The sequence below is a fragment of the Polyergus mexicanus genome, unplaced genomic scaffold (assembly GCF_030449975.1).
Source record: "Polyergus mexicanus isolate NDT 795.1 unplaced genomic scaffold, iyPolMexi1.0 SCAF_121, whole genome shotgun sequence".
In the NCBI taxonomy this organism is placed as follows: Eukaryota; Metazoa; Arthropoda; class Insecta; order Hymenoptera; family Formicidae; genus Polyergus; species Polyergus mexicanus.
This window is the reverse complement of record NW_027223441.1, coordinates 28,351-38,603: the sequence shown is the minus strand read 5'-3', so window position 1 is coordinate 38,603 and position 10,253 is coordinate 28,351. Positions and strand designations below refer to the sequence as shown.

Genomic DNA, 10,253 nt, shown 5'->3' with positions numbered 1-10,253 from the left:
AAGCAGTGGTATCAACGCAGAGTACTGTTAAAACCTGCGCCATGAAAAAAATTTTAAATTAAAAAAAAAAAAAAACAATTTATTACTGGATATTATATTATATTATATAATATTAACGTATCGATAAAAAACCAATAGATTAAACTAAATTTTGTTCAGGGCCAGAATTTAAAGTTTTATAGGATAATGTATATAATAATAAATGTGATAAGGAGAATAACTATTAAATGATAATGATAATGAGAGTGTCAAATTTGAATTATTTATAAATAATTTCACCAAAAGAAAGATACACATTTATTTTAAGTTTAAGGCAAATGTAATGTCAAAGCAGAATCTTGAGTGAGAAGGATATCGTACAAAGAAGAGGATAGGATACATATGAGATGCTGTTCTACGTCTTCCTCTCATGTTTTGTCTGCCATGCTGCCGCTCGTTACCACTTCTCGCACGTACGTACGTTTAAGTAAATCCCGAGAGTATCAACGCAGAGTACTAGACGTGTGATGTATATCCTTTGCAGAATAATTCCATGCTTGTAATTATCAGTGATTCGATTGCGGAATATTTTGTGCGATTATAATGATAATAGTTATATAAATGGATTTTGAATCAATTTAAAAGAGAGATTAAATTCAGAGTTAAATTAAAATAGAAAGTTTAAAAAAGTTTGGGACCTTTGTTTTTCGTTCTTTTCTTTCTCTCTCACACGATGTTTTCTAAATGTATATTTATCTTGTCCTGATATTTTTAATGATAAGTCTTTTTTTCTTTCCTTTATTATTGTATTCTATGATCTCTATGTTAATAATGATATAAACAAGAATCAATTTTATTATTATTTTTTAAAAAGTCTATGTATAATTGCAATCAGATTTACATTATTTGATTTGTACGTTTAATGTACGCGAGTGCCTCTGACACGGGCAATTCTAATAATTTTCATTCGATCAACCTAATAATAAAACAATTCATATATTGCCATACCGTATCGGGCTTTATCTCAATTACATTCTCCGTTTCGTATTATTGCTTTATTTTGAAATTGTTGCGTTCATCACATTCGAAAAAGCACAATTACTTTTGACATAACGATTTATGTGTTATTTAAGCAAGCAAATATTGATAATTTAACAAGAGACATCAAAGTAGATAAAAAATAAAGAGAAACAATCAAAATTTTATGGAACTGATTTTGAAGATTAAATATTTTTATTGTACACAACAGATTTCAATAAATTTCCTTTTCCATATTATGTTTTCAACATTGTATTTAGTTAAATACATTTCAAGAGATCAGTGAAAAACAATAATAATATTATTATAAGCATTATGCAAATAAATTCTAAAGCCGCAAAACAAGCATCTTATTGGATAGATACTTGTTAGTACGGTCTTAGGATTTATTCGCTCAATAGACGCACACTAGGTTTTCATATTCAACTTTTTTTCTCGAAAAGTCGCGCAACATAAATAAGACAAAAAAAAATATTCTATAATTTTTACACGTTTATAAGGAATCATCATTTCACCCAATTGTAGCACAATTTAATGACAGCACGCTTTATATAAATATTAAAAACAATGAGAGAATAAAATGATATTTCTCGTAACATTTTCAATTATTAATTTCAAAATAGACCATGTACAATACGCATGACATAGAAAGGAATTAAAGCGGAAAAAAGTTTAAAAATGAAGGCAATCTGTGCGCTATTGTCTCGTGCGTCCGCTTTGATCACCACGCAAAACAACATGCGAATTAATTCCATTTTTGCAGAATTAGATTGCGACAATGCATACAATACATACATCTAAAGGTAACGCCGCACACACGAACGAGCGCATCGACTCGGTATGAATATCGCAGGAGCGGCCGGTTTTGCGCATCGTACACAGACAAGTATTAGTATCACTGGTGTTTCTTGCACGTACCATATGATGCAGGTATACCGTTTGCTCGGAGCAATACCACCATTTCTGTAAGTATTTTTCCAACACCCTTGTATACATATTCTGTAGCGACCTTGGCGTGCGCGAGCTGCACAAATTGTTAATTATTGACCATTAGCTTATTAGAGGCACGTTCGATTTAATTAGCTTGAGACTAATTTTATTGCTCTCTCGTTAGCATGCTGCGGTTGTATGTACGAGGTCACCCCTTTTTCGCTGCGGTCTGACCACGTACGTACATATTACGCACGTGACGCGTCGAAACGCGCCGTACACTCGCTAATTTATATTACTGCGAAATATTAAATATCATTGTATTACCTTCATATTATTATTAGAGAATCTTTTTATATTAAATTGCCTATACAACGCAGAGAGTTGAAACAATATTCTTTGCTAATTTGATGAAAAAATCTCTTTCATCTTAACTATAAAGGCTTATTTTAGAAATTTTCAGTTTTATAACGTATATAATGTATAATAAATAGAGAGAGAAGGGGAGAAAAAGAGAGAAATTTAAACGAGAGAAATTTAATTTTTATATTTTTCCTGCAATTTTAATCCGAATATTTTCCGGATACTGAAAGAGACAAACACATTTAACATACCATCTATATCTACATATATTTATAGTGGCACACGTGAACATATAATCATTTTGCTGTAATTAAGTGCCAATCTTGAAATGGGCTAGCAATCAAATATATTCATATAGATTTCGCGAGCAATTGTCAATGCTTGTAAACTACCTGTTAAATTTGTTTAATTTGTTTACGCCAGTCACAAAGTATTTACTGCCAATGTTGGTTACTTTATCAAACTCGACAAAGTTGCTGGTACGAGGATATATTCTGACAAATAATGACGCCAACACGAGCCAAAAATTGACTGAAATGCGTATATACAAATTATTAAATTTACCCGAATTGACGCTTGTCGATTGAATAATAAATATCCGTTACTGTTACTGACACTGCCAATACAATAGCACAATTACTCAAAGGACGATATGCGGAGATATAATTTAATTATTGTACACTGATATCAAAACAATTTTTTAACGAATATATGTGATAATTAGAAAGAAGTACATGCAACACGCGAACGTTTATCGGAATACATGAATATCAATAAAATATATGGTATTTTTAAACAAATGATATGTATAAATATATTTATATAAATATATATGTATGTATAACAAATCGCGTAAAAATAATTAATGAAAATTAGAATAAAAAACGGAGCTTTTTGTGTAAATTTAAAATCGATTTTTTAGTAGAAATATCGAAATATTGGTTGAAAAATTTGAGCTATAAGTAATTAAAAATTAAAGGTGACTGTTGATAGCTAAATTTTCAACAAAGATCCGGTAATGTATTTTGCTTAATTTTAAATAGACTTAAAGCAAGATCGTAAGATTTTGGAAAAACATATCTTTGCTTGAATAATAAATTCATTAATTTAATAAATCGATAACGTAACTAAATATAATATAATATAACCCGAGGATGTTCATATATAAAAATATATTATATTATCTGCCTTTATAAAATAAAATTTTAAATAGTCTTTGACATTACGAAATAATATAGATTGTTATGACGCACTTCACATATTTACTGTCAAAGAAATATCAGCGGAATTATCCATTTCTCATGGACGCAGTGTAAATCCTGTATCTAAACGCAGGTACGACCACTCGGTAGAATAGCACGGCTGGTTTCGGCTCCGTTTCAAGCATTGTTATTCAGTCTATGTTTGTGCCTATGTAAATGTTGGTTAAGCCCACGCAAGTTAGCATATAGAGTCCCTCAGGCTTGTTCTATATCCGAGTTATGTAACATGGAAAGCTATAATCTCCGCTGCCTACGAACAGTTTCCTTCTTACCCATGTTTAAGACGATATCTTCCAAAGATCTTAGTGTCCATCTTCTTCGAAAACTCATGTGAATGGCTACGATTGTGCTTAACTTGATTAAGATATTTTCGTAGATATCCATTAAATTTAATTTAGTAATTACGATTTCTCTCATTGCCTTTCATAATATTGTACAATGATGTTATAATTTGCACCGTTATCTCTAAGATTTACAAGTTATAATTACAAAATTGGTATTTTTGTATTAGAGATATTATAAGCGCCACGAATAATCTTAAAATTCATAATAACAGTGTTGAATATCAGTGCAGATAGCAACGTATTTATTTTCTATCGAACTATTTGATGATGCGTCTTTTTATTTAATTTTCAACTAATTACATTAAAAAAAATGAGTAGTATATTTTTTACTTCTACGCTTAAAAGTCCTCTTTAAGACAGAAAGAGAAACATTAGCGGCACTATACATGTGGTTCTACCTTAAAACCGAAAAGATAATTATTTGTGAATTATTTGTAAAGACAAATAAACGTAATTGGTGTAGTTGGATGTGTTTAATTAATTAACTAAAATGTAGACGAGCTACGCACTGAGTAAGGACATCAAAAGGGTAGACGAGAGGGTAAAACAAAGTCACGACTGTCCATAGTACAGTGGTAAAAAGAGCGTGATATAAACTGCGAAGTAGCCTCGGGAAATTTTGCATAACGGTAAGATCACGGAGAGAGCCGTTCGTTAAAGAGTCGGACAAAGTCGAGCAAGGGAAAATCAAGGATGTACTTAAACATCTACGAAACTCCTCTCTCTTTCTATACCTCTCCTTCTCTTTCTCTTTATCTTGTTTTCTGTCCTGCCGCATTGCAACTGCAGCTGCATACACCAACGACGTAAACGTGGAAGACACGCGCGCTCGGCGCAGTCGCGGGAGTTAATTTAAGAGTAAACTTTATTTTTCATGTCTTTGCTGTTGGAGCGAGTCTCCTAACTTGGTAGAAAGTGGTGCGGGCTAAAAAATGAAATCCCGTGCTTCAAAGTTTTAAACCCTCTTTCACGGCCCGGTAACTGTATGCAGGAGAGAAAGACAAAGAGAGCGCGGAGACAGACAGACGAGCCGTTCTGACGAACTTTCCATGCTTTTATCGTGTCATCGCAAAAGGAAACATTCTTACTCTATGAGATCATGAAAGAAATGGAAATCATCTCTACATGAATTAAAAAGTAAAGTTAATTGAAAAATGGCTATTTATATGTAGATAATGTGAATTGAAATGACAATGAGAAAAACAAAGTAAAATCAAGAACTTACAATGTAAGAAATTAAATGCCGTCTTTCGAAAAAAAAAAAGAAAGGAATATATTGCGATGTGATATGCATGTGTACTTAATGTCGAATGACATAAATATTTTTTTTTCTTTGATTGTTCAATCAACGAGATAATCATTCATTCGTATCACTCGTCTATTATCGCATCGACATAATCTCGAAAAAAATCTGCGCCCGTCGAAGTGATTCGATCGAGATTAATTCCGTTAATTAATCGTCAAAGAAACGTGGTGAAATGAAAAGCGTCCATTATTCGCGACAAGATCGGTGGCCGGACGAGGGTGCCGCCGAGCACTCTTTGAGCACTTTCCAGTCCGTGGCCAGAGCTTCATTCATCTCAGGAAATCCCCCTGAAGTGGCCTCCTTTAAATTGAAACTCAAATACACACCCTTAAAGAGCGAGCGAAAGAGCCCTTGAGGCGCCGTTGAGCCCATTCGAGACGGTTATTTTTCACGCCATGGTCGGGAAAGGATCGTCGTCGTATACCTACTAGCGAGTGACGCTGTACGATAAGACAAGATAACCATTACAGGAAATCGATTTTACTCGTCATTAATCGCGATAAATACGCGTTACGCGGTCAGTTACGCTCGGAGGATTATCATTTATAGAGCAACAATACGGAATTATTTGCCTGAATATAATTAGATATAATTATAATAATATAATTATACTTATAATTATAATAATATAATTATACTTATAATTATAAATAATTATAAATAATATAATAAATTTAATTATATTAATCAATGATATACTATAAAAGTATCAGGATATAATTTGATGCATGTTTTAAATGTAATTTATAATTTAATTTTCTGTGCGCGCGCGCGCACAGAAAAAACCTTTTTTAACGATATATTACGATCGTGTGATTTATGAAAGAAGGAATTACCTTACAAAATATCTTTTTTTTTTTTTTTTTTTTTCATTTACGACGAATTTTTTACGAGAATAAATTTTTTTGTTCTCGGCGAATTAAGGATGACATTTTTGCAAGCTTCTCTTCATATTGTTATTCCACAAATATCACCCCACACTGCAACCACGTTTCATGATATGCGTGTTTATTCGAACATGACTAAGATTCACATGCCATCGCTGTAATTAGGATATATCTCCCGGAAGACTCTTCGCTTTACTCTCTCCGGTGTATCGTAAAAAATACAACTTCGCCAAACGTATTGTTCAATCCTGTAAACCACAAACAAAATTTTGTCACTCAGCCTTAAATGAGTTACATCACACGCGTTCCTCCCATTTTTTTCTCATTTTTCTTTGCTTATCGCCCCACGTATTTCATTACGCCCTTATTTATCGTTAAGTATTCGACCGTGAATGCCGGGAAATGGGATGCACGCGCATTCCTTGAATTTCGTGAGATTTCGCTGCCGCGTGTATATGTGTACGTGCATAATTTGAAATTCAAATTTAGATCGACCGCCCGATCTGTGAGATGTTATCCTTTTGATTTTTACGACGCTCTCGTTCGTTCGTTCGGTGTATTTGCGGTCGTTGCTTGCTCCAGATTCGGTTACGCGTTTAAGTCGCGCTTCAAGATACATCTCCGCCTTTGACGTTCATTACGCCTTGATTGCACGGTAGACGCAATGAAGCGTGTGATCAACCGCACGACGAGATTACTCGCGACGAATTATGCGAATGCGACATCGTAGCAATACGTGCGCATTAATATATGTTTTGCACAATAAACGTTCTACCTCGATAACGATGTAACACGCGAATAACATTCTGTGACACTCGCGCGTAATCAACAATGTATTAATCGTCAACATGTATCATCGACGTGTACACCCGTCAGAAGTGTAGTTGCAATATGTTGTATGAAATTAATAATTATATTTTTTTCTGCTAAATACGATATTGACAATTCTCTCATCAATTTCCAGTTCAACAGTCATTCGCCAAATATATGAGGCGATTATAATTAAGAGGCAATCTACGAGATAAATGGGATACACGGTTTTTTTTTGTATCTCTATTGCATTGAAAATTAAATTCACTGAAATTATAACGAATCTCGCGATTAAGCGTGTTATTTTTTTGCTACTAGTCTCGCGACAATGTAATTTCTACGACGCACATGGATACAGGTCAAAGCGCTTAATTCTCTCTTTACGTACGGTGAATGATTTCGGACGTGTACTCTTCCCGTCGCGATGCCACAATAGGAAACGAGCTGAATCTCTTTTGGAAGAATTATTATCGCGCCCTCGCGCATGTGGAGGGAACGTGCAGTCGGTGGCGCGATGACAAAGAACGCGTCCGTTTTTCCTCACGACGTGACGACGCGTCGCCTAAGCGTATAATCTCTCAAGTATTGTTCGCATCTTCCGTCGATTTATCCAACTGCTAAGGTGGAAAAGGTGCGCGTACTATCGTTGGCCGTTTATCCCGTAAGGAGGACGCATGGGGAACGAAAACACATCTGCCAGTTTTTAGCGGCGTCGCCATATATCATAAACGCGAGTGAAACGTTAAGGGCGAGAGAGGGTCACCGTCTGGACCATCTATCTTATACGACTTAATTCGAAACATCCGATATGTATCCACATGGGTGTTTTATAGCACGCGGCGCACTCGTCTTCGGGTGCAAAATTTGATAACTTTCTGACTCATATGCTTCTGATTCATATGCTCTTGTAATTATTGAATTATCGAGTTTGTATAAATTTTCCTCATTGTAGTTAGCTTTTGAAAATCGGTCCACGAAACACACTGTAGCAACTCAAGCTCACAAAACGATAAACATATACTTATGTATATAGGAATTCATGTTAGTGGACAATACACGTTCTCGCGTCTGTGTTGCATATGTGTGTGTGAACGAAACAGACATACACATACCGTATGTTCCAATATTAAAGCAACGCCGTAAAGCAATAATGCCTCGACAACACTGATCCACACAAGATAGGAGCAGTTTTTCTTGATTACGTCGACGGTGTTCTATCTATCGCATACGAAGCTTCGTGCAAACCTTGTCCCCAGACAACGACAAATCATCTGGAGATGAACGACTCTACGTCGTAGATTTTGGCAGATCGTCTAAAAATTCGTTTATTGAGAAAAAAAAATTAAACGATTCTTCGTAGAGCATTGATCTCCGCGATGGGATTAGCAATGTCGAAATGAAAAGTTTTTGGAAAAATAAAAAAGTATAGATAACAAGTAATAACTTTGCGTTTAACTGTCGAATATTAAATATAAATCGTTCTATGCTCACAATCGGCAAAGGGGCATATTTCTAACAAAATTGTCAATCGGATAATTAATCGATTGCCTCATTATTATTGAATTAAATATTTATAACGTACTTGCAAATTTATCTCACATATAATAAATAGATAATTAAATATATTAATTGAACAATGTTATACGCAAAAAAATACATATTGATTGACATGTTCACAAAAAAAATATCAGTGGCTGACGTCAACACAGGTTCTCTTTCTCTCTCTCTCTCTCTCTCTTTTTCTCTTTCGCTCTCTGTATCTATGTATATAGACAAAAATTTTAATTTCAGAATAACATACATCGTGAGAGCGGAAAACGAATTGCGAATTAATCCAACCGTGAACTCGTAGCGCGCGGATGAAAGGGCTCTGACGTATTGGTAAATTTCCCGTCGAGATCGCGCGGAATCCTCGACATTTACATTTTATGATATTTGTTGAGTCCTTCGACCCTGCTTTGGCTCTCTTACGGGGAGGGACGGGAAAAGTAAGAAGGAGGAGGAGTATTACGAGAGCCTTAAGCCAAACCATCCTTTCGTTCCCACACAAATATCCTTACGAGGGACGTTTCCCTCCCTCTCTCCATCTCCTCTGACATACCGCTGTGTATTATCCGTGTGATATATGTGCCGTGAAAAAAGCTACGGGATACTCATTACCGAGATAAAAACTGGCGATGCGAGCTCTCAAAATCCGCCGGCAACGGTGTTTTATTTTATCCTTTGAAACCGTCGTGTACGGAATATTCGGTAAAAACGAACACATTTCTTTTACTTACGAATTCCACCCGAGTATTTATTTTAAATTGTAATCTATCGTAGCAAGTGTATTTACTTGAAAAATGTTTTAAATTTATGTTTTTTTTTTGTTTCTTGCATAATATGATTTAATCGAAGATGTAAAACATATCCAATATTAGCTCAGAGCATATTGCAAGGAGAAATATATATAATCGCCAGTTTTAATATAATTCAAAGAGGAATTAACTATTTCATTATATTTATAATATATAAAATTCTTTCGTGTATATGTGTGCTTTCTCTTTTATACATAATTTGGCAAAAGAAGATCCTGATCGTTTTTGTATCATTGCAGTCCGAGAGAAATTTTGTTTTATATCAAATAAAGATATAAAAATTTTAAAATCACAATATGTTATCTATATGTATAAAACTCACATGTAAGATATTTGTATTTTCATATTGTTATATAATGATGTGTGTAACACTATAAAGAAAAAAAAAACAATATATTCATACATAGCTCATTCCGATGCATCGTACGTAATTGTACGTTATGTATTATATAAATTTACACAATTTCTTTAGTATATGAATATATAAATAATTGTTATCAGATATAAAGCATCTGTTAACCAAAAATCAATGGAAAATGGCCGATGTAAATTGAAAAAAGTCGAGAAAAATTATTATTATTTTTTTTTTTTTTCTATCGAACGAGCTTCACGCGCAACTCTTTTCATATGTTTCTCATTCGAAAGTTAAATATTATTACAAGCCCAATGAAATACCGTTTCTGATATGGAAACTTGGTTTTGTCGAATTAGCCTTTTTTCACATTCCGAGCTCGGCGACAGGCAATCTGCTATGTATGACGCGATACTGGCAAATCAAATATGACCCAATTCTGTCAGTCGCGGGATCGAAAGTATTCGTCGTATGTCCGAGGGTTAATACCGAAAATCCCGAATGCCAGAGGCCTGCCTAGATGATAACCGAACAGAGAGCCGGCGAAATTCTAATCGAGCGCAGCCGCATTCCGAATCGGACGACAATTAACCGCCTCGTCCTGAACATTCTCTCGCGGCGGTCT

General features: G+C 34.5%; 1 long non-coding RNA gene across 1 annotated transcript; it reads left to right on the top strand.

Moving 5' to 3' along the window:
- The first annotated feature begins 311 nt into the window (after positions 1-311).
- Positions 312-9,230, top strand: LOC138944223 (uncharacterized). Its single transcript, XR_011448683.1, has 3 exons — positions 312-452; positions 1,781-1,982; positions 8,711-9,230. It is a non-coding gene; the product is annotated as an uncharacterized lncRNA (long non-coding RNA).
- The last annotated feature ends 1,023 nt before the right edge of the window (positions 9,231-10,253 follow it).